Source organism: Lissotriton helveticus, chromosome 4_1 (genome assembly GCF_964261635.1).
Source record: "Lissotriton helveticus chromosome 4_1, aLisHel1.1, whole genome shotgun sequence".
Taxonomy (NCBI): domain Eukaryota; kingdom Metazoa; phylum Chordata; class Amphibia; order Caudata; family Salamandridae; genus Lissotriton; species Lissotriton helveticus.
In genome coordinates this window covers 371,238,328-371,263,599 of record NC_136063.1, presented here as the reverse complement: position 1 = coordinate 371,263,599, position 25,272 = coordinate 371,238,328, and the positions used below count along the sequence as shown (strand labels likewise).

At 46.3% G+C, this 25,272-nt stretch overlaps 1 protein-coding gene across 3 annotated transcripts in view; it reads right to left on the bottom strand.

Annotated features, from left to right (window-relative positions):
* The window catches only part of TMEM74 (transmembrane protein 74), a 151,249-nt gene that overhangs the window by 58,006 nt on the left and 67,971 nt on the right, over positions 1-25,272 (bottom strand). The window contains exons 2-3 of one of the 3 annotated variants that reach the window (XR_013610048.1): positions 6,439-6,515; positions 4,832-4,950 (exon numbers count right to left, since the gene is read on the bottom strand). The exons of 1 other annotated variant lie outside the window; for it this stretch is intronic. The gene's annotated coding sequence lies outside the window, so the exon portion shown is untranslated. Of the gene's footprint in view, positions 1-4,831; positions 4,951-6,438; positions 6,516-25,272 lie in introns of those variants that run through there. One more of the 3 variants, XM_078685573.1, reaches the window with a different exon arrangement.

The window sequence follows — 25,272 nt, the reverse complement described above, 5'->3', positions numbered from 1 at the left end:
CCACTTCACAGCAGGAGTAAACTGCGCGTGCAGGCCCTGCAGTGGCAGATGCCTGAGACAGGTTTGAAAGGCTACTTTGGTGGATGGTGCAAGCAGCGCTGAAAGCCCACCAGTATCATTTAATTTACTGGACCTGGCTATATGAGATACCACAGTACAAGTGGCTGACTGGTAAATTAAATATGTCAAACAGGTGTAGACCAATTTTACCAAGTTTTCCATAGAGAGCACATGCACTTTAACACTAATCAGCAGTGATAAAGTGCCCAGAGTTGAAAACCACCTACAACAGGTCAGAAAAAATACAGGAGGAAGGCAAAAAGTTCTGGGATGACCCTACAAAAAGGCCAAGTCCAACACATACCCACTCTGGAAGCAAAGGATGCATGGTAAGTGAATTCTATGCATTCTTCACTTAAAAGTCATATCTGTTTCTGACAATGTCTTTGTTAATCCAGTGACCGAATAAAAAGTAATTTTCACTCCAATATTATTATGTATTCCTATTCTAACAAAGTAGTGAATACTGTGGCTTCAGCTACGATATTTGCACAAACATTGTTTACATTTTTAGCAATTGGTGGAGTGTTTTATGAATCCTTACTCCGCACTAAATGTTAGGTACTAGTTGCTTTGGTTGGGTCGAGTGGGTTGTCACAGTATTGTGTTCGAAAGATCATCACACATGTTAGAAATTGGGTTTCTGATTGGCAGAGGTATGCAGCCTGTCCAAGTAGGAATCACAATCCTAGTCAGGGTAAGTGTGGTACACACTAAAAGTTTACCTGTGCTTACTCTCTGGCAGCTTGGAACAGAGCAGTTAGGCTAAATTAAAGAGGCAATGTGTAATATATTTGTGCGCTCACACACACACATACACACTCACACTAACACAGTGAAAACATCCAAAAAGTACTGCACGCCGATTTAGAAAAATAGCCAATATTTATCTGTGTAAAACAAGACCAAAATAAAAAAAATCCACTATACTCAAGACAAGCTATGAATTGTTGCAATATGAAATCAAAATGCAGTGCTTAGAAGTCAAAAACTCCAACTTGGGCTATCTGGTCGCACTTGATCAGGGCAAATCCAAAAGTTCAGTTTGACCACGATGGAGCATGGGCCGGATACAGGAGTCATACAGATCCACTGACAGTACCTTGAATGTTTGATGCTCAGGAACGAAGCATTGCATTCCAGAGGTGATGCATCACTGTTGTAGGTAATGCGTTAGTTCTGAGGTTGGGCAAATTCGATATCAAGAATCCTGTTAATCGGTTTCAAGGCATTGATGTCGAACCAATGGGCTGAAGGCGATGTGCCGGTTAGAACCATGCCGAACCAGTAATGTGTCGGAGTCTGGGACGGTGCATCACAGACATCAGTGATGCAGTGTCTGAGACTCATGCAGCAGCAGTGATCCGAAGGTGATGTGTCAGCAAAATTGGGTCAGCATAAGTCGAGGTCATAACATTGCTCACTCAACGAGTGATGTCCATGGCTTCGGTGCAAGCAGCGACAATGCATTGGTTTGGCAGGGATGCACTGATTCCGAATGACACTTTGAAGTTGATACATTGGTTTCATGGCTGCTCATGGTAAAAATTGGGGTTTTCCCTGGTACTCCTTTTGCATCTGGGTGACAAATACATTTTGGAAACAGACAGTGATGCAGAGGAACAAATACACATATACTTCTATAGGGAAAAAAAATTAGTCCCTATGAATGAATCCTCAATCTCTACACTTTTTTCTTCTTTTATACTAATCTAATACACAAGCCAAAAATAGTTATCAAAGCATATATTTTATCTGTTTTATACCACTAAACATACATGAAAATACATACAAGAAAACATACAAGAAAACATGAACATACATATACAAATAACCAATCCTTCCCACCAGTTGTCATTACATACGGATGCGGAAAATAAACAGAGCACGTAATTTTAAAAAAAGCATTCAGAAAAAGAGGGAGGTTGGCCATTACACACTCGAGGGACTAAATTAATCCTCCGCTTGGTACAAAAAAACTTGCAATCACAATCTTTTATGCATTAATCATAATCTATCGGATTCCTCCATGATGAAAGGTCGGCGCGTTTCGGCCCATTTATTTGGGAGACAAGAAATGGCAATCTAGAGGGAAAAGCAGTAAACAAATACTTCAGAATCCAGGTGTCTTTGATTTGTACAAAATACAGTAGGAGCTCCTCTTAAGGACTTCCGTATTGTCACTGAAAAAACAAAGCAAATATGAGCATGGTGATCCCTGCACAATAAATGAAAGGTCCACTTCTGTAGGGCAAATGTCCTGTATGTTCAACTTGGGAGCTCAAGAAAGTTCCTCCAAGCCACTTATCCTCCACTGCGTACCGATACTAAAAAATCACGGTGTGTCGCTGCTCGAATTCGTGCGTGCTCTTGGCGGGGTACTCCATGTCGGAATACTGATCAAATGCTGCAGCACCACTCACTCACTTTCAAGGGCCCAGGACTGCATTTGGCATCATTTGGCAGAGCAAGTCTCAAGGCAGAGGAGCCCAGGAGCCGGTAGCAAGATTCAAAATACCTTGATATTGCTGCAGGTCGATACTGAAGTAAATATTGTGACATACAACCACTGTGGTTCTGAATAGTTTAGTTCAAACAAAAACATAGGCCACAGATGAACCTGCCATAATAACGGAGGAGGCAAGAGTTATCTTTAATAATGCAGTAGGCAGCTTCCCAGCTAAGGTTAACTTAGCTGCTTCAACATTGTTTTTAATTGGGATACCATGAATAGCAATAATCACTTCGGAGGTGTAGCTGATGAGTCATATTGCGGTTAAGACTGATTTTACTTGAAGTTGAAACTTAATACCTGCCAGGTCCTGTTTTGCTTGGTAAATCTGGATCAACGCAGGACAACTCAAGTCACTGCCTTGCGTTACTCTGCCCTGGAAAGGCATTCCATGGGTGGAGCATGGGTGTTTCCATGCAACCACCAATAGATTTTGGTGCATTCACATATTTACCAACACTGGTAAACCTGGGAATGCGTCAACATGCTACACCTTCCCACCAGAGGTGCAATGAGGAGAAATATATTTATTTCTCATCATTCTTTCCTCTTCCTAAGTGGGTTGCAGAATGCACCACACTTAACTAAATCTCTGAGGTTTGTTTTTGTGCAGTAAGGTGTCCCTTCCTGCACAAAAATAATACTGCCTGCGATGCAGCATCCTTGCACCATAGCGTAAGGGGGCCTGCATTGGCAGTAGGCAGCAGACTATGCACCAGCTCGAACAGAGAGCAAGAATGCCCCATATATTGGTAAATATAGCGCATTCCTGCCCTCTCCCTTTCACACAGCACAGCAAGTTCAAGTTGTCTTGCTGCATTGCGCTGAGTAAACAAGCTGGACTATTGATGAAGGTGAAAGCATGTAAATTATGTCACAGTAAAATATTGGCACTTTGTACTTCTTCATGGGTCTATACAGAAGAGTAGCACATGTAATAAAAATTAGTGAATTGGATTCACCAGCATCAAAGTTTGACCACTCTCAACTCATATTTCTATTCAGCACTGTATTTAGTCCTTACCCTGCTCCCTCATTTCTCCTGTATTACTGTAGCCCTTTTGTATCACCTCTCCTTTTTTCCGTCATCTTCTCTCTTCACTAATTTATACATTTTACTCCCCTTTCTCCACTGTATCTCTAGGCTCATGATCCCCTTTTACAATTCTAACCATCCATCTACTTTCATTCTTGTGTGTGTCTACTCGCCCCTGCCCTCTCTAGCTCTGATTATCTGTTCTGTACACTCCCTTCTTTCTCAACTCTGCTTCTGTCCTGCTCTTTTTGTCTCCTCTATTTTTCAGTTGTCTTGCTTCTCTTAGCTCTTTCCCCCACCATTGTCGCCTTTCTCTCCCTACTGAGCCTCCACTATGCCTCCCACTCCATGTCATTTGAGATGTCATCAGTGATGTCATCAGTGATGTCACTGACCATGTCATGAATGATGTAATATGTGACGTCATCAGCAGTGCATTGTGGGGGCGCGAGTTATAGTTAGCTCAACTAACTATAACATCCGAATTTCTCTGGTTCTGTCCGAATGAAATGTCCAACCAACTATATCGTCCCTGAAACCTGTGGTTTTTTCAGTGAATATATATATGTATATATATATTCTATATATATAAAAAAGAAAGTATGTCTGTCTGTCTGTCTGTTTGTCCTGTATGCATTACTACACCATTCATCCGATCGCCATGAAACTTTGAGAAGTTGTTGAGTACACTCCCGCGAAGGTTTCTGGCATAACATTTTTTTAAATATCGCCCCCCCCCCAGGGCCCTCATAATCTTTCGAATACTGATGTACGCACAAGACGGAATAACAAAAGATCGTGTATCCACAAGCACTCGAATAAATAAAAAGAATTAAAACAGCATTCATCCGATTGCCAGGAAACTTTGGGAAGTTGTTGAGTACACTCCCGCGAAGGTTTCTGGCATAACATTTTTTTAAATATCGCCCCCCCCAGGGCCCTCATAATCTTTCGAATACTGATGTACGCACCAGACGGAAAAACAAAAAATCGTGTATCCACAAGCACTCGAATAAATAAATAGAATTAAATCGACACTTTGAAATGTTTTCCATATTAAAATGAATAAGTTTCAATAAAAATGTCAGAACGTAAATTGAATGTTTTCATAACGAATTTCCTTGAATTTACTTTCTTCGGAGATTGCAGCAATGCGCGACGGGTAAGCTAGTATATATATAAACAAAAGTTTACCCACATGAATATGTCCCTCCGAGAACTTGCCTTCTTAAAAGTGAAGACTGCAGCCTCTTTGTATACTCTGCTTTACATCATATTGGCTCTACGTGTTTCGGAAATCACTCATTGGTCTTGAGCCCCATGCAAATGATCAGACAGCAACCTGAGTGTGAAAAACCTGCAATGTTAATATTACGTGAGTCCAGTCCATGTGGGAGTAATCTCTATTTATAATATATAATATATATTTATATATATATATATATACACACACACACACACATATATATATATATATATATATATAAACTCTGACATACAACCGATTTTCACACAATTATTCCTTTTCGATAAAACACTGACAATTATTAGGAGTTTACACCAGCGCATCAGCACATCCATCTATTGCATTGGTATTTGTTGTAGTTTATATATATTTCGAAACCTAAACCACAATTCAAAGTAAATACCTCGCAAAAATCTATAAATCAAGGCCTGTTCCTTGAAATATTAAAATACCTGCCTGTAATCTGAATCTTAGACGAATCTAGCTCACCACATCATTTTTCAGACCCTTTCACCTTTCACTGCTCTCTCCTCCATGAGAGCAGGACTGACTAAGGGAAATAGAACCTGCCCGCACTCCCTTAGGCGTTCACACAGCTTTCTGCTTGTCCTCGACCTTGGTCTGGTACAGGATTCTAGGTCACCTGGAAAGTAGGAGTTTATCAGGAATTTAGCTGAAGTAATCCTTTCAGCTTATCCGTCAGAATTGTAGTAGTAGGCCATTTATTTTAATACACCTTTAAAATGAAATGACTTAGGATATTTGGTTCCCGGTTGACTTTCAACACAAGGCAAAAATAAATCAGAAATGTGTCCAGTTTCATTGGAGCATCTATGTGGGCCACAGATTTACAAAAGCTTTGACATTCCCACATGTAGAATTTTCTGTTAGGTGAAAATGTAGAAATATGTCACCGATGTGCATTTTAAGAACAGTGGACTCTATGGTATTACTAATAAAGAATAGATGATGATTTTCTTTTAAAGATAATCTTTGCATTGCTAATTAATCAGAACACAACCAGTCAAAATCAATTTGTGATAGTTATCCGTGGGGCGAGGAAAGTGCTCAGTGCTCAAGCTTAGCGAAGCATGTGTTCAAGTTCCCGTATGTGAAGTATCATGAGACATATGCACAGCCTGTTAACAGATACAATTGTAAGGACGAGCCATATGTGAACAGTAGGCGGCCTTTCGATCACAAGTTAATCGGATACTATTCTTAGGACGTAGTTGATATTGGCCCAAGACACAGCTAAGTAAAAATGGCAAACAAAAAAACCCAAAGATGAACATGAAAGTAAGAATACAAAATTAAAGACAATACAGAACAAGAGACAGCTGACATTCAAACTAGAAATATTGATCACAGCAATAATTGTAAGTCTTCCAAGGAGTTCCTAGTAATACATGAAAGACGTAAGAAGTAATGCAGTGTAAAGGGTGTAGGTATAATGGACGGTCAATTTACCAGATGAATAATATAACATAGGCAATAGTAAACACTAAAGTGGGCTGGAAGTAGTGAAGTAATTAAAACATGTAGCACATAGAAGAGACAAGGAAAATAAATTATGATACTAACCAATCAAGACTGCACGGTTAGTGCATCTTTCACTGAGAATCGCAGAAGGCACAACCCCCACAGTGTGGTACATACACCTATGAAGTAAAAATATTTACATATAATTAACCAAATGAGACGTATAGTTTTATATAGTGCGAACTTGACCAAAAGGTATCAGAGTGCTTTACATGAGCACCAGTTGCGTTGCACAAGGGCACATTCATTTTTGTTAGGCATGGGGAGATTAGGTGATTTGCCCAGCATCACAGGAAGTTGAGCTTCATTGCAGACACTCGAAACTGGTTGCCCAGATTTGAGATCGACTGCCCTAGCAGTTAGACTACATCCCCTCCCCTTACAAGTTAATGTGAGTCTGTTAGAACCGGGGTCTCTAGTTGGCAGGGGTATGCACCCTAGTCCAAGTAGGGACCACCGCTTCCGACCTGGTAGCTTGGCGCAGAGCAGCGAAGGCGTAACTTCAGAGGCAATGTGTAAAGTATTTGTGCAACACACAACGGCGATGACAAAGTAAAAACACTCACAAAAGGAACACCACACCAGTTTTGTATAAGAATAAGAATTTCTTTTATCTAAAAAATATGCGAGAACCAAAAGCTGGTAAATCCAGCTCCAGGCAAGATCAATAATAAAAAGGATTCCAGTTTCCAAGCAAGATCAATAATCAATAAGAATGAATCCAGTTCCCAGGCCTGATCAAATCACCAAAAGCTCAGGTGTGCCAAGGGCTCCTGCTGGTAATGTCTTTCTCACAGTGTCCTTGGATGGCAAAAGTTCACTTGAGGTAGGTTCTTATGGTCAAAATTCACTGGGGGAAGGTTCTTAGGCCAAAGTTCCCTTGTAGCGTAATAAGTGTGCCTCTCATAGAAATGATGCTCCCAGCGTAGGAAGTGCGGCTGCCCAGGCGCTGCTGGTAATGCTAAAAAATGCCCCAGTGTCAATTACCAAGTAATTATGCCCCCGTAGGCCGGTCAGTGAAGGACGGTTCCCAGCCAAGCACAAAGCTCACACTCCAGGTACCCAGCCAACCCGCACCCCGCCCCCTCGCAGCAGCCTGGTTGCACTGAGGCGTTACCTGGGGTGGTGGTTGCGGGCGAGGGTGCGAGGCTCCTCTCCCCCAGGGGGCCTCGGGCTCAGCAGGCCCTGCACGGGTGGGGGTCACGGCCACACAGCGCTCCTTTAGCACAGCGCTTAACAGTGCCTCCAAGTCCGGGGCAACGACGGAGCCTCCTGCCACACAGTGCTTCGCTTCTCAGCGCTACACAGCACGCTCCGGTCTCAGTGGCAGTGACCTCAGGGCCAGTTTCAGATGGCTTGCGCCAGAAGCAGAGGCAATCACATAGCCCTCGGGAGGATCACGGGGCAAGTAGTGCTGAGGGCAGGCACAGCGTTGCAGGGCAAATCTTGAGAGTGTTGTTGCTGTTCCAAAGGGCAGTCTTTAAAACGCTGTGGTCCAAGTCCAGGTGGAGTGGTGTGGCTCACTGGTTAGAGGCGGCAGACCCGAGAGTAGAGAACGGCCTGGGACCAGGGTTCGATTCCCGACGCGGCAGGGTCTTGGACCAAGGTCAGCGGACTCGATAATTCTCACCTCGGTGCCTACTCTAACCAGGGATCACACTCGGCTACTCTGGGCATTAAGCTTGCCTCATCTCCACAACGGCCCCTCACAAACGCCGGGGATGCCTGGTTTCACCTTGGAGACTCCCAGGAGGGACTATCTCACAGGGAAAGCCAGGACCGGTTCCCCAGCGGTCTATAGCGATACGAGGCCTGCGGTGCGGGTAGCAGTGCGCTTTACAAGACACACAATTATTAATTAATTAACTAAGTACACGTAGTTTCCTTTAGCTTAAAAAGGGTGCAGTCCCAAAAAGGCAATCTTTAAAAGGTTGAAGACTCTTTAAAATGTTGTTCAAAGAAAAGTAGTTCCTTTGGGATGTTGTGGAGACACTCTGTTGGTGATGTTGCAGTCTCCCGTGCAGGGCAGGATGAGCAGACAGTAGGGCAGCTCAGCAGGTTGTGGGGCAGCAGTTCCTTGGAGCAGTCAGCCTCCTTCCCAGTGGCAATCCTCTTGCGCAGCAGTCCTCACTCCAGCAGGGATTCTTCCAGGTCCAGCAGTGTAACAAGAATGTGAGGCCAGGACCCTCCCTTATATATCTTTTTAGTCTAGGGGCTAGAAAGTGGTGGAAGTCTCTGGAAGGGTCTGGGGGCAGGGGCTTCTGGAAGAGTCCAGGGAGTACTGGTATGTTCCCTGCCTTCCCTGACCTAGCTGTCACAGTGACGAGAGACAGGCCGTTAAGGCTACAGTGGGCAGCCCATCACAGCTCATCCCAGGGAAGAAGGTGTGAATCACCACTCCCACCTCCCAACCCAGGCAGGCTATCAGTATGCAGAGGGGAGGGGGGAGTCTGCAGCCTAATCTAAGTGTAGGCAGGAAAAGGTCCCCTTTATAAAAGTGGGATCCCTAGCGTAGTAATGCCCAAACCCTATATATCATTGGAAAGGGTTCCCCGCCCCGAGTCCAACAAGACCAAACATGATAGACTTATTAGGTCCCTGTCAGAAGTTATTCCATAAGGAGAGGTTCCCAATATTAGCCTATGGAGGATTAGCCTTACTGCAGTAGCAGTGGCTTGTGGCAGATATGCCAGCCTCACGAGGTTTTAGGGGAGAGCACCTGCACCTCAGCACTGTTTAGCAGTGGTGAGGTGCCCAGAGTCCTAAGTCCAACAAAATATAGGATAAAAATGGGAGGCAAAAAGGGCAAAAATGTAGGGGAGACCACCCTAAGGCTGACAGGTCTAACACGTGTCCCCCCCCCCAGCTGAAAAGTGGGGAGAACTACCCAACCTCCAGGGAGTTCTCATCACTAAGGCGGAAAAACCGAGAGAGACCGTCAGCATTGGCGTGGTCTACTCCGGGTCTATGTTCCACCCTGAAGTCCATCCCCTGTAGAGAAATGGACCACCTCAACATTTTGGGATTCTCGCCCCTCATTTGCATGAGCCACCTGAGGGGCCGGTGGTCAGTCTGAATCAGGAAGTGGGAGCCAAACAAGTATGGCCTCAGCTTCTTCACAGCCCAGACCACCGCGAAGGCTTCTCTCTCTATCGCACTCCACCGCTGTTCTCGGGGGAGCAGCCTCCTGGAGATGAAGGCTACTGGTTGGTCCCTTCCCTCCTCATTGAGTTGTGAAAGTACCGCCCCTATGCCATGCTCTGAGGCGTCCGTTTGGACAATGAACTCTTTGGAGAAGTCAGGGGCCCTGAGCACAGGAGCGGTGCACATGGCCTGCTTTACAGAGTCAAAGGCTTTTTGGCAAGCCTCTGTCCAGATCACTTTCCTAGGGTATTTCTTAGAGGTTAGCTCAGTCAAGGGGGCCACAATGGTGCCATAGCCCTTGACAAATCTGCGGTAGTAACCTGAGAGGCCCATAAATGCCCTGACCTCAGTTTGTGTTTTGGGAGGCTCCCAGGCCAGGATGGTTTCTATCTTGGCCTGTAGGGGTTGCACTTTGCCCCCGCCCACCAAGTGTCCCAGGTAGACTACCGACCCCTGCCCTATCTGGCATTTGCTAGCTTTAATAGTCAGGCCTGCTGCTGCAGAGTCTGAAGAACTTCCTGGAGGTGACCCAGATGGTCCTCCCAGCTGCTACTGAAGACAGCTATGTCGTCCAGGTAGGCAGCAGAGAAGGCCTCTAAACCGGAGAGGACCCGGTTCACCAGCCGCTGGAAGGTGGCAGGAGCGTTTTTCAGTCCAAAGGGCATCACTCTGAACTAGTAGTGGCCCTCTGGGGTGGAAAAGGCGGACCTCTCTTTAGCTCCATCTGTTAGGGCGATCTGCCAGTACCCTGACGTGAGGTCAAAGGTACTCAGGTATCGGGCAGCCCCCAGCCTGTCAATGAGCTCATCCGCCCTCGGGATAGGATGAGCGTCAGTCTTGGTCACAGAGTTCAGTCCCCTGTAATCCACACAGAACCTAAGTTCTGGTGTGGTGCCCGGTGGGGCAGCTTTTGGTACCAGAACCACCGGACTGGACCAAGGGCTGTTGGAGGGATCTATCACCCCCAACTACAGCATCTTAGTGACCTCACTCTGGATGCTGGCCTTCACCTTATCTGACAACCTGTAAGACTTGGACTTGACAGGGGGGCTGTCTCCTGTGTCCACATCATGGATACACAGGTGGGTAATCCCAGGGATAAGAGAGAACACTGAGGCGAACTGCCCCAGGACCTGGCGACAGTCCCTCTGTTGCTCAGGAGTCAAGGATGGTGAGAGGACCACTCCCTCCACCAATCCATCCTTCTCTTTGGAAGCAAAGAGGTCCGGGAGAGGTTCACTTTCCTCTTCCTCGGCCCCATCAGTCACCATCAGTAAGGTGAGCTCAGACCTCTCATGGTGGGGTTTGAGGCGGTTGGCGTGTAGCACCCTGTGGGGCTGCCTGGGGGTCTTAAGGTCCACTAGGTAAGTGGCCTTGCCCTTCTTCTCCAATATCTCATAAGGGCCTGTCCAGCGATCCTGGAGGGCACTAAGCTCTCCAGGCTCCATGACCCACACCTTCTGTCCAGGTTTTGGCTCCACAGGGTGAGAATTCTGGTCGTACCATTCCTTCATTACCACCTGGCTGGCCTCTAAGTTGTCAGAAGCTTGTTTCCACAACTTAGCCATTTGGCTACGGAAGGCCAGCATGTAGCTCACTACATCCTGGGGAAGCCTCCTTGGAGTCTTCTCCCACCCATCCTTCACTAAACTGAGAGGTCCCCTAACAGGGTGACCGTACAGGAGCTCGAAGGGGCTGAAACCCACCCCCTTCTGCGGTACCTCCCTGTAGGAAAACAGCAAACAGGGCAAGAGGATGTCCCACTTTTTCCTCAGGCCCTCAGGCAGACTCCTGATCATGCCCTTTAGGGTCTTGTTAAATCTCTCCACAAGACCATTGGTCTGGGGGTGGTAAGGGGTGGAGAACTTATAGGTAACCCCACACTCCTTCCACATGGCTTGCATGTAGGCAGACATAAAATTGGTACCCCTGTCGGACACCACCTCTTTGGGAAAACCCACTCTGGTAAAAATCCCCATCAGGGCCCGTGCCACTGCAGGTGCAGTGATGGTTCTCAGAGGAATAGCCTCTGGGTACCGGGTGGCGTGGTCCACCAGAACCAGGATAAACCTGTGAACAGAAGAAGTCGATGGATCCATAGGCCCAACAATGTCGATGCCCACCCTCTCAAAGGGGGTGCTAACGACAGGCAGCGGTTCCAGGGGAGCCTTCAGCTTAGTCCCTGTTTTCCCACTAGCTTGGCAGGTCAGACAGGTCCTGCAGAATGTATCTGAGGAGATCCTCATCTGCGGCCAATAAAAATGTGGGACAAGCCTAGCAAAGGTCTTGTCTTGGCCCAAGTGTCCTGCCAATGGGATCTCATGAGCCAATTCCAAAAGAAAGGCCCTGTAGCACTGGGGGACCACTAAGGCCCTTGATGACCCATGCACAGGAGCCTTGAGCTCACTGTAAAGGAGCCCATCCTGCCAGTAAATATGATACTTCGCGGAGGCATTGCCTGCTGCTTGGGCTTCGGCCTGTCGCCTCATGCCCTCAAGGGTAGGACACTCCTTCTGTGCCCAGCAAAACTCCTCCCTGGTGGGCCCTCCTTCCACCTGCCACCCTGCAGGGGTAGGTAGGTCCCCCAAAGGAGCAACGCCCCCCTCCGTGGACTCCGGTGCAACCTCCTCAGGTGCCCCATCCATCTCACGGGGTGACTGCCCCGGGGCGAGCTTCCCACGCCCTCGGGCTCCTCCCTTTCTTAGCAGCTGGCTGAGCCATTTTTCCAGGCTCCAGCCCTGGCTGACTCCCTTTCCGGGCAGCCATAGACCGTGTGGTAGCACAAATCCACTCCGGCAACCCCAGCATCTCCACATGCGCTTTGAGCTCTACCTCCTTCCAGGCAGTATGCTCTAGGTCCTTCCCTAACAGACAGTCCACTGGCATGGTAGGGCTCACAGCAACTCTTAAAAGGCCTGAAACCCCTCCCCACTCAAATGGAACCTGTGCTATGGGATGGTGACCCCCCCTGTTGTCAGCCATCACAACTGGATGGACTGCATCGGGAATTATTTGCTCTGGGGACACCAGCTGACTCCTTACCATAGTCATGCTGGCACCTGTGTCCCTCAGGGCCTCCACCCCCCGACCATTGAGGGTGACCCACTGCCTATACTTGGTAGTATTGGAGGGCACATGGATCTTTGGAACCATTTCACTGTCTCCCAAAGACACTAGGACAAGCCCTGCCCCCTCACTCCCATCAGCTAGGGACAGCTCCTCCCCAAGCGCTACACTAGCCACCCCGGGGTTTTTACCTCCAGTGCGCTGTGGTGCTCTCTTGCGACACTTGGGATCCCCCTTGTAGTGTCCAAGTTCACCACACTCGTAGTACCGGACAATTCTGGGCTGCTGACCTTTGTCAGGATAAGTGGGCTTCTGGTGGCCAGATTGGGGCTGGGACCCAGACCCTTTCCCTTGTGAATTATTTTGGGGGCCTTGGGAGAACTCTTTCTTTTTGTCTCCCCCCTCTTTCCTCTGGGGGAACCCTGACCACCCCTTTGGGAGTCCCCCCCAGAACCCTTGTTGGACACCCTGGTACTGACCCAGGTGTCCGCCTCCTCCGCAAGCTTCCTAGGATTGGTCAACTTGCGGTCAACCAGGTGTTGGCGCAGCTCTGGAAAACATTTCTCTAGACGGTGCTCTCTTAAAAACAAGTCATACAACCCTTCATAGTCATGCACATTGCTGCCCCGCACCCAGCCATCTAAAGCTTTACTCGCGTAGTCCAGGAAGTCTACCCAGTTCTGTGTGGGAAGTTTGTGGCTATTCCTAAACCTCTGCCTATACCTCTCAGGGGTAAGACCGAACCTCTTAAGCAATGCGGCTTTCATGACAGAATAATTAGTCCGGTCTTCCTTCTCTAGGTAAAGGAGGGTGTCCCTAACATCTGGAGGTAGGTACTTATACAAACCACCCCCCCCCAATAACTCTCTGGGACCCCATGGGCTCTTAAAGACACCTCATAGGCGGCTAACCACTTATCAATATTATCCCCCACCTTAAAACTGGCCATCACATCTTTAGGCATAAAGACCCTGGACTCACGTGAAGCCTCCATAGGTACGCTGCCACCATTCTTGTTGCTGTTGGCCCCTACTTCTAGGGCCCGGATTTCCAGTTCCTTCAGGCTGAGCTCATGGGCAAGTTCTTTTTCCCGCATAGCCAGTCGCTTGTTCTCGCGATCCTGCTCCATGGCCCACCTTTCTCTTTCCCGCTCTCTCTCCAGCTTGGCAAGCTCCAACTTGAGCTGTCTCTCCTCCCTCCTGTCCTCCAGGTCCTCTGAGGACAGGCTCTTCACTGACACACTACTGCCTGCCCTGGAAGGTACCCCTCTACCTGGTAACAAATTACCATTTCCCGCCAAGTGCAGTAGGTCAAGGTTTCCCGTGATGTTGTGCTCTGGTCCTTGCCCGTCCCCATCTCCTTCTGGGTGGGCTGTTACCCATGCTCTCAAGGCTTTCTGAAGCTCTGCCTTCTTGGCGCTTCGCTTGAAGGGCACCCCTTTCTCCTCGCAGAATTCCTTGAGTTGTGCCACTGTGTAAACTTCCAGATTGGCCAGCTCGAATTCCATCTTGCTAGGTAGGGCCTCAGACGTTTGTAGAGAAAACCAAATGGGACTTAGGCAAAAGGACTTTTAAAAAGAGCAGCCAGTCAGGGAGAATTTTTTAAAAAATTCAAAAATGCCAATTGGAGAGGGTAGACAAAAATTCAGTAGAGTCAGGTGTAGGGTTGCGGTGTACACTGCGTCGCTGCGTGGTGTTACACAAGCACAAGTCCTATCCCACCGCTGGATCACCAATGTTAGAACCGGGGTCTCTAGTTGGCAGGGGTATGCACCCTAGTCCAAGTAGGGACCACCGCTTCCGACCTGGTAGCTTGGCGCAGAGCAGCGAAGGCGTAACTTCAGAGGCAATGTGTAAAGTATTTGTGCAACACACAACGGCGATGACACAGTAAAAACACTCACAAAAGGAACACCACACCAGTTTTGTATAAGAATAAGAATTTATTTTATCTAAAAGATATGCGAGAACCAAAAGCAGGTAAATCCAGCTCCAGGCAAGATCAATAGTAAAAAGGATTCCAGTTTCCAAGCAAGATCAATAATCAATAAGAATGAATCCAGTTCCCAGGCCTGATCAAATCACCAAAAGCTCAGGTGTGCCAAGGGCTCCTGCTGGTAATGTCTTTCTCACAGTGTCCTAGGATGGCAAAAGTTCACTTGAGGTAGGTTCTTATGGTCAAAATTCACTGGGGGAAGGTTCTTAGGCCAAAGTTCCCTTGTAGCGTAATAAGTGTGCCTCTCATAGAAATGATGCTCCCAGCGTAGGAAGTGCGGCTGCCCAGGCGCTGCTGGTAATGCTAAAAAATGCCCCAGTGTCAATTACCAAGTAATTATGCCCCCGTAGGCCGGTCAGTGAAGGACGGTTCCCAGCCAAGCACAAAGCTCACACTCCAGGTACCCGGCCAACCCGCACCCCGCCCCCTCGCAGCAGCCTGGTTGCACTGAGGCGTTACCTGGGGTGGTGGTTGCGGGCGCGGGTGCGAGGCTCCTCTCCCTCAGGGGGCCTCGGGCTCAGCAGGCCCTGCACGGGTGGGGGTCACAGCCACACAGCGCTCCTTTAGCACAGCGCTTAACAGTGCCTCCAAGTCCGGGGCAACGACGGAGCCTCCTGCCACACAATGCTTCGCTTCTCAGCGCTACACAGCGCGCTCCGGTCCCAGTGGCAGTGACCTCAGGGCCAGTTTCAGACGGCTTGCGCCAGAAGCAGAGGCAATCACAGAGCCCTCGGGAGGATCACGGGGCAAGTAGTGCTGAGGGCAGGCACAGCGTTGCAGGGCAAATCTTCAGAGTGTTGTTGCTGTTCCAAAGGGCAGTCTTTAAAACGCTGTGGTCCAAGTACATGTAGTTTCCTTTAGCTTAAAAAGGGTGCAGTCCCAAAAAGGCAATCTTTAAAAGGTTGAAGACTTTTTAAAATGTTGTTCAAAGAAAAGTAGTTCCTTTGGGATGTTGTGGGGACACTCTGTTGGTGATGTTGCAGTCTCCCATGCAGGGCAGGATCAGCAGACAGTAGGGCAGCTCAGCAGGTTGTGGGGCAGCAGTTCCTTGGAGCAGTCAGCCTCCTTCCCAGTGGCAATCCTCTTGCGCAGCAGTCCTCACTCCAGCAGGGATTCTTCCAGGTCCAGCAGTGTAACAAGAATGTGAGGCCAGGACCCTCCCTTATATATCTTTTTAGTCTAGGGGCTAGAAAGTGGTGGAAGTCTCTGGAAGGGTCTGGGGGCAGGGGCTTCTGGAAGAGTCCAAGGAGTTCTGGTATGTTCCCTGCCTTCCCTGACCTAGCTGTCACAGTGACGAGAGACAGGCCGTTAAGGCTACAGTGGTCAGCCCATCACAGCTCATCCCAGGGAAGAAGGTGTGAATCACCACTCCCACCTCCCAACCCAGGCAGGCTATCAGTATGCAGAGGGGTGGGGGGAGTCTGCAGCCTAATCTAAATGTAGGCAGGAAAATGTCCCCTTTATAAAAGTGGGATCCCTAGCGTAGTAATGCCCAAACCCTATATATCATTGGAAAGGGTTCCCCGCCCCGAGTCCAACAAGACTAAACATGATAGACTTATTAGGTCCCTGTCAGAAGTTATTCCATAAGGAGAGGTTCCCAATATTAGCCTATGGAGGATTAGCCTTACTGCAGTAGCAGTGGCTTGTGGCAGATATGCCAGCCTCACGAGGTTTTAGGGGAGAGCACCTGCACCTCAGCACTGTTTAGCAGTGGTGAGGCGCCCAGAGTCCTAAGTCCAACAAAATATAGGATAAAAATGGGAGGCAAAAAGGGCAAAAATGTAGGGGAGACCACCCTAAGGCTGACAGGTCTAACAGAGTCCAATCTACAAAGATTCTGGCATATCTTGAGCAGGAATGATTTAAGGTAGAGTTGCTATGAAGTGGCTCTAAGGCTACAAATGAATAGAAAATCTTTAAAATTAAGTTGTATCAGTCGTCTTTCGCTACCATGGGCTTTCGCTTTCTTCAACCTTCTACTGGTGGGTTTTTTAAATTTCTTCTATGGTAAATTATGAGCACAACACCTCCCTCACAGTTATCTTCACACACACCAAAGTAGCTGTAGCTAAGTACTGGCTCATTGTGCTGAGATATAATGCAAAAAAGTGATATGTTGGAAAACCATCCACTGTGTTAATTTGGGTATGGTCTGTAGAGGCACTTTGAGGTGGAAGTAGCCTGGGCAGAATATGTCACGGGCGGGGTCTCTTCCTATAGATCGTAGAAATTCCTGGAGTTTTGTATGTACTTCAAGCAACAACTCAGGACGATTATGCACATGGTATGAATTTTCTAAAGCTTTGTTTCTTTTTAGCTCATTTAGTTTGTTGCAAATTGATCTGGGTATACCATGTCCCTTGTATTTATTTATTTATTTGAGTTTTATATAGCGCTGGCTAGACCCGGAGGTATCAGAGTGCTTTACATAGGGTTCTACACAGTTACAATATTACATCAGTTACTAGAAAACATTTCAAGTGTGTAAAGACGAGATAAATGGAGCTTATAAGGGAGAGGGAGTAGGGTAAAGGGGTAGGAGGAAATAGGGTGGAGAGACAAGGGAGAGTCTGCCCAAAGTCCAGCAGGGTACGTGACGGCCGAGGGGGAAGTCCAAAGCCCATCTCCTCTATAGCTATCAGGTAGCTGCACCGGGCATCGGCCAAATAGCTAGATCTCAATTGAAAAACATTTTAAAAGCATAGGGGATGAAAAACAAATGGAGGATAGAAGGGGAAAGGGGGTTGGGTAGAGGGGTGGGAGAGAGAATGCGAAGGCGAGATGAAGGAAAGTCTGCCCAAAGTCCTGCTGGGTAGGTGACGGCCAAAGGGGGCCATCTCCTCTATAGCTATCAGGTAGCTCCACCGGGCATCAGCCAAAAAACTAGCTCTAGCGCTTAACATAAGGCAACATCGTGTTACAAATTACAAAAATAATCACATTAGTTACAGAGAGGTTACAAATTCAATACAGGAGTTATTAGCGATCATGAGAAACAAGATCCACAGAAAAAAGAGGGGATAAGCATTTCCCTTGGATAAGCATTTCCCCCTACCACAGTCTTGAACGCCTCATACCATTCCATGAGTGTCTTCCTTGCCCTTCTTTGCGTCAAAATATGTGATGATAGCCTCTTAGATCTACTCTCTCATCACACTATCCTGCAGCACAGTTAGCTGAAACCTCCACAGTCTTTGTGTTTATGTGAAATTCGGTATGTCCAAGGATATTATCATTGGTGAGATGATCTAAGTATGTACTACATCCAAAAATGAAGTCTTTAGGCAGATCCATGAACAGCAGAATAATATGTATATGTTCCGACAGAGCTATATCTGAATTGCCTTATGTCCCCCATTTCATGCTCCTGCATTATGTTAAGCAACACCTCCCTAGCTCCATTATCTATCTGCACAGGAAGTGACATCACTGGATTTTCTATCATTCATCTGCACAGGAAGAGACATCACTGAATTTCCCATCATACACCTGCGCTGGAAAGTGATCTCTGAGGACCTATTTAATGGTGGACACAGCACAGATGGGCCAAAGGCAAGCCCGTCTGTGCCTGTGTGCATCTGGACTGTGTCCAGTGCCAGGAACCCTGGTACTCCACGTTTTTGCTGCTACTCTACTGCGACCCTCTGTGCCCTCATCCCTGACAGACATTCCACATGCTGCAGCCTCACTCCACAGCACAACACTAAGGGAGCATTCTCTTGTGCTTCCTGCAAGTTTTCATGGGCTTTCCAACACCCCAACTTTCACCACACCTGTAACAACAGCACCCAATACCCCTCTCTTTCACACTCATAGTGTCCTGCAAATACTCACACAACACTCCACACTCAGACTTATGCTCCTCAACACCTGCTCACTCACCAAACATGCCACAGAGATCTGGGACCTGCTGCCTCACAATGCTCCAGACCAACATTTATTCACAGAATCCTGGCTGAAACCTGCATCGGCACCGGACATAATCACAGCCATCCCCACTGGTTACAAGATAACGAGGCAAGACAGACTTCACAAGCCTGCAGGCAAAATTGCCATCATCCATAATAACACCACCAACTGCACCAATTCCACAGATGTGCCACCCTCCAATATGAAACACCTGTCATTCAAGCTCCACATTACAGCCAACTTCACCCTAAGAGGCACTTTTATGTGCGGACCAATGGGAACATGCACCAACTTCACCAACACCATCACTGACTTTGCCACACCACTTGTCCTCGAGGCTTGCAATAACACCCTACTCAGAGACCTGAACTACCACCTGGAAGACCACACTGATGCGAACGCCAACTCAAATAGTCACCGGACCCGCCGCACACGACTGTGGCGGCTCAGAGCTCACCGTAGCTGTTTCCTGGCCTCGGATTGAATCCCTTACGCACCTCTTCATTGACAACCCGGTCCTGAAGATGATCCTGATTAAATAGGATTGAAACGCCGTCGACCATTCAGCGCAATCCATGGCGCATATTTAACTATGTTTTACATAAAATGTTGTATTAAATTGCGATGTAATTCTATGAACAGTCCAAGTTTTCACCTTGTCACTTTGCGCCTTCCGCTGCTCCTTCACCTGCGCCGTCACTTTTGTAAGTCACGAGCCCAGTAGTGCACCAAGTACTTTTTGAGTTGTCCCTGCATTTATACATACAGTGCTGATACAACTGTTCTAATTATTTTTGCTACTCTAAATATATGTTGCCATGAGCACCTTCTAAAAAACACCATGAGTCTCCCTCTTCCTTTCTGTAATGTCTTGTACATACATAAATATTTGTCCTCCTAAATGAAACCGGTTGAGACGTTGTTAATTCTCAAACTGGTATATGGGTTATACTCCTGTTGCTTGTTTACTAAGGCCAACTCAAAGGCACTCAATGAAGACCTTGCAGGCCTAGCCCTGTTTCAATGAGTAAAGGGACCTACCAACATCAGCAGACATCTCCTATACCCTTTTTTCACCACATTTGACAACATTCGAGTCAACGAGCCCATACTAGTCTGTTGGTCAGACCATATCCTTATCAAGTTCAGCATTACTGTCCTGGTCAAACACACATGCACAACCATCAGACCAGCCTGCCAAACGTGGAACAGCATCACTGTCAAGGAATGGAATGCTGTTCTCAACAACCACCAACCCAAACACAGCAATAGCCTCCCTAAAGCCATCAAGATTTTCAGCAATTGGATCAGCTCATGTGCTGACTCTCTGCCCCCTCTCAAACACAGCAATGAAATGAGATCTAGATCACAATTCAGTTGGTACATGGAGCTACTCAAGCTGATAAACAGCAGAGCAAGCAACTGAAACACAACTGAAGACTGAGCCAGGGCAATGTAGGCAGGGGCATGTTCAAATTCGCCCTGAGACAATACCACCAAATGATCCGAACAACCGAAAGTGGGACTCTGACTAACAGAAGCAAATAAATCTTAGCAATTAAGGAATTATTAGAAATCGCAATTTTTTTTGTGATTTCTTGATGCATAGCATTTTGCTATTCCTTAATACCGATTCGGTATTTTTCGCTATTAAGGATTAGCAAAATGTGTTCTTGATGAATCTGGGGGGTGGTATCTGGAAGGGACGCCCTTAACACACCTTTTCCAAATACCGATTCAGTATCTATTCCAAAACCCAAATTGTGATTCCATAAGATTCAGTGACATCTTACCAAATCGCTGTTTGGGGTTTGAGAATAGAAAAAGGACATTTTGGAGTCGGAAAGGCTGTGGTATTTTGAATCGGAGCCAAAATAGTTTAGTACATAAGGGCCTAAGCGTGCTCTTGCAAGCCACTAGATGTTCACAGTAAGTGTGATCAGGGCCGGACTGGCTACCGGGCAGTTAGGAATGCTGCCGAGCTGCTGCCTGATTTTACTGCAGTGGAGGCTGATTTCGTCCATGGAGACCTGCGTGTGCTGCGCAATACTGAAAGCAAAACGAATTTCGTTTAGATCATGCAGGACCCCATTAACGAAATCACCCCCCAGCTCAGCAGCATTCCTAACTGCCCGGTAGCCAGTCCGCTCTACCTACCTCCCTACCTCCTTACCTCTCTTACTTGGTGTTAAAGTGACATGGTAGGACCAGCAAGACACATTGAATCTTCATTCTCAGCCTCTTCCACTGGGGAGTTTGAGTTGTGGCCAGGGACAGTGATCCAGGAGCCAACCCAGGAGCTATCTAGGGGTGCACAGCTCAAGGCACACAACCCGTTTCTTGGTGTCTTACGCCTGCTTTAAAGCCCAGAGGGCCATAGAGGCTTTGAAGTAATGTTTGTCGCTAAATAACATTCCTAAATTACGAACGAGTACATTTCCCTTCTCCTCCTTCCTGGAGAGCCACGGAGCTCCTCGGTTAACAGGACGCCAGGCTGTAGCAAAGCTGCCAGTCATGCCCCTCTTGGTATTACAGCACATAAGGCTCCTTCAATAAGCTGCTAATAAAAGTAAGCCAGGAGAGCAGCATGGCTTAAGAGGGGAAACTCAACAGCTCACCCCTTAGCACACATCCGCATCTCATGGCATGGATGCAAGCGTCAGCAGACGTGGAGCGCTGCTTTGGTTTATTATTAGTTGATACCTTATTTAGTAAGGATTGCTAATTGGGCGTTCGCGATAGCATTCTTTTTACACAGTTGTAATGTTTCGTGGGTGAAGCAGTCATTTGTGCTTGGCCTGGAACATTGGAATGCCCCGACGAATCAAGGCTTTAAAGATGACATGAATTTCATGAACAAGAGGCACGTTTCATTTATTAGACGAATTCATTTTATACTGTCGAATATTGCAGCCTAGAATCAGATTGACGGAATTTATGCGGTTGCCTTGGTTGCTCCATAAATCTCCCAGCTGGAGCCTTTAACAAACGAGGTCCACCGTCGTTAAATGGGCCTCCAACCTCGCAGTAGAATGCTGAAACCATTAGCATTAATCGATAGATTAATCAATCAAGCTATTTTTTTTCAATTCTCTATATAAAAAAAAGAACTGTGCTTAAGCTCCTGTTGATGACAGCTGAGCTACCTCAGGCGCCTGAGGAAAAGTGCCCCTAAACCCACCCACCACCCAAAAAAAAAGAAGCATGCTGTGGGAATACACTTGCATATTCAACTGAAGACTTTAAGGGTAGGGACAGTGTACTGAGTACAGTTTTCTCTTTCCCACTCTATCATTTCATGTTTCCTTTGTCAGCAAGAGCATCCTTGTAAGAAATATGCATCAATTCGACAGCAGCATTTATCATAATTACCCTTATTAGTATTGCAAACGTTAATTCGATGACATACTTCAATGCATTATGAACGTACAAAAGGATTTTTTTTTTATTGTGAACATATTACTCCTAAATGTTAATGCAAATAATTAAAAACGCACCACGTAAACTTCCCCGTCTTTTAAAAATTTCTTTATATTATATAGTTTATTAAGTAACTTCTAGCCCATGGGCAGTGGAAGCATTGGTTAAATGCAAACGTACAGTAAGAATAACGTATGTGTTGATAAAAAAAGAAAACAAAAACAAACAACGACAGGACTGCAAGGCGAGGAGAAAGAAAAAAGTGCAAAGTAAAGAAATGAAAAGCATGCATATGTCTTTGAGAACAGTACAGAAAAGGAATGAAACTGAAGTGTTTAGGATATGAAGAATTGAAAAGATGTAGATTCAGAGCTTTAGGAAAGACACCTGGGATTGCTCGTTATTGGCCATGAACGAGAGTTTCAAGACAGTAGTACCGTGGCGCCGGCGAAGACAGAAGAGACAAGGAGCGATCTGATCAAATTTGCGGGTGCTGTAAATCAGGTGGACTCTAGGATGAAGCGTTGTATTAGGGGAAAGAGAGATGATTCAGGGAGTCCCTAGAGACCGGAGTTGCCTTCATCCTGTCCAGACAAGTGCCTGGTAGCCCTGACCGTCGAGTTCTTAAAAGCGTACATTGTCCCCAATTGCGAGGTCCATTGCTTGAAAACCCTCCCTAAAAAATATGACAGACGCCTATGATTCAGTTGGGGCCCACGGCATCCCAAACTGGATTTCTCTCAACATGTGACGACCAGCTGCGTGTATCATGGGCTGCCTCATCTCCCTCTCGTATTCCTCCTCAACTTTTCCTCCAGAGCCTTGTTGTTACCTCATGGCAAGCCCTGGATCACGCAGACACTGTGATTCACAGTGCTGATCCTGCATCGCAATTCTGATGCAGCGCCTCTTACTGTTTTCTAAAAGTAGCATACTGTGATTGTTCTGCTACCTATGAAGTGCACTTTCAGACTCCTCCTCTCTAACAACCTAGTGTGTACTAGTGTTTTGAAGTATAGATACTATGCAGGTGTGATGGGCTGCAGGTGGAGTGTGCAGTTTACCTCTTTGAGATACAGGCAATAAAGCGCAGCTACAAACTCTTGGAGTGGCATGGGGAAGATGTGGGCCTGCACTTACATGGCACAATGGGTGAGCCAACTCTTTGAGAATCTACCAGACATTGCACTTTGTCCATCACTTGAGACCTCTAATGTATGCACAGGTTTTTTTTCTTGTCACACTTCCACTGTCCAGTCACTAGAGCATTTTCTAGAAGATTCTCAGGGATTTTTGATAACCTCAGGTGAATGCTTCTTTAATATGCCTTAGTTATATTTTTCCAAACATTTGGAACATCCCTAGGATATTATGAAACAAGAATATAACAAGAATTTACATTGTAGCAAAATGTCCATTGGAATAGCTCTTGAACAGTTTCACAATATCTTCCATAAAGGGTAGGGTCTGAGGCTGTTGCCTAATCAGCTGTTAATGATGAGAACACATGTTAAAATAACGTCACAAATAAAATGATCTTTACAAGCTATCTCTCTTAGTCAACAATTTAGCAAATGAAAATATTGTTATTAGCTATTCTTTACACCCAAAATTTAGCAAGTTATGCTTATGTGAATACAGCCAAGAGAGGAGTTACGTCGGACAGTCTTGTCATTTGTCCAATTTCAGTAGAAATATTTGGCTAATTTACAGATTTGTATTGATTGTAGCAGATTGGGATTCATAAAACTCTTTAATGCTTCTCTAGAGTTTTCGCCAATCCCCATTTCCCTAATGATCCATTGCAGATAAGGCCAGGAGATCCTCTAAAAAGCATTATCTGCATTGAATGATAGTCCCTGGAGTGGCGTGTGTTTCATTAGCCGTTACTACTGATGTATGGTTACTGGGAGCTTAATCTGGAATAGTTCCATGTTCAATTTAATGCCGTAGTTTAGTTAGACCCGGACTGAGGTTAGCTGACAAGATGCGGGCATTCATCTTAACATCAATGTTACTTAACAATTTTGGTCAACAAAAGCTTACATCAGCGTACCCAAATATAGCATTATTGCAGAGTTTCTCAGAAGGTCACACAAGTAGACAACACCGACAGCCTGCTTTCTAGAAGCAACAATTATATTTCTCTCACAGTAAGAGAGCATATGGATTAAACCTAATATAACATGTAAAAATATATCCTCCATATTACAAAAAGTGCAGGAAAGTCAACATTGAGGACTGACTCCCTAGTATGCTGTGTGATACGTTCCACTACAAAGGATGGTTTCATGGGTGTAGTGAAAAAACAATAGAGGAGTAACCCCTCGTTGGTAGAGAGAAATAACTCTCTAATAATGAGCACAAATGCTCTGGTCAGCACATTTTGCCCCAACCTGTTGCTGGATAATGCATATCCTTATAGAAGACCCCTCACTCACCAACCTGGTTGGTGACATGCTTCATCATCGGGGTCCCACCCCATAGGCCGAGTGCCTACAGGGTGTGCTGCGACACCTGATTACAGTGGAGCTGGTTTCGTTTTTTATGTGTTCAAGACTATCAAAATTGTGTTTAAAAAGGGCCAACACTACTCACTTCAAGTATTTTATTCTTGAGTGCTTGAACCCTTAGTAAAATTAAAGTGTGGCACCTTTGCCTAATTAGGAAGGCTTTGGTGTCAAAAGTCGTATTAAAATATATAAAAATAGCAAAAGTGTGCTATGTGAATGTGAATATACAAAACTATTGTTTAAAAAGGTCTACATGTTTCAACCCATACATGGATTCAAGGGTTTTCGTCAGGACCGTGGTGATTTGAACTGGGTGGTCCGCCCACGCTAAGGAGCGTCCTGCCCTAGTTCAATTTAGAGACCGTAAATAGTGATCTCGTGAAAAAAGGTGCGTTTTTCTCTTTTGAAAAAAACCTGTGAAAAGACAGGGAAACAAAGAACAGGAAGGGGTCACACACTGGGGTAGACAAATTGGATTATACCACATATAACACATATGTCCATGGTCAGTAGCACAATCGTAACATCCACGTGTGGAATCATGCCAGCATATCAATATCGTGAGTAGAACATATCTATTGCGTGGGTGGCAACAGAACTACAGTGATAAGTTGCCGGGTAGTGCCTTTCAATCGAAGGGCAGGCGCCAAAATGAGGGGTGTCGATATGGTTTTGGCGTCTGGGATATGTGAAAATCAGGGGTCGGTAAATGGGAGAGTGACCTATTAGCGTGCTGCGATGTGAACGGCTCCCAAACATTTGTGAGCAGTCGTGCAAAGAACCGTCTCAATTGCATGGAGGCGGCTAGTTTTTTTGTGCTTACGCT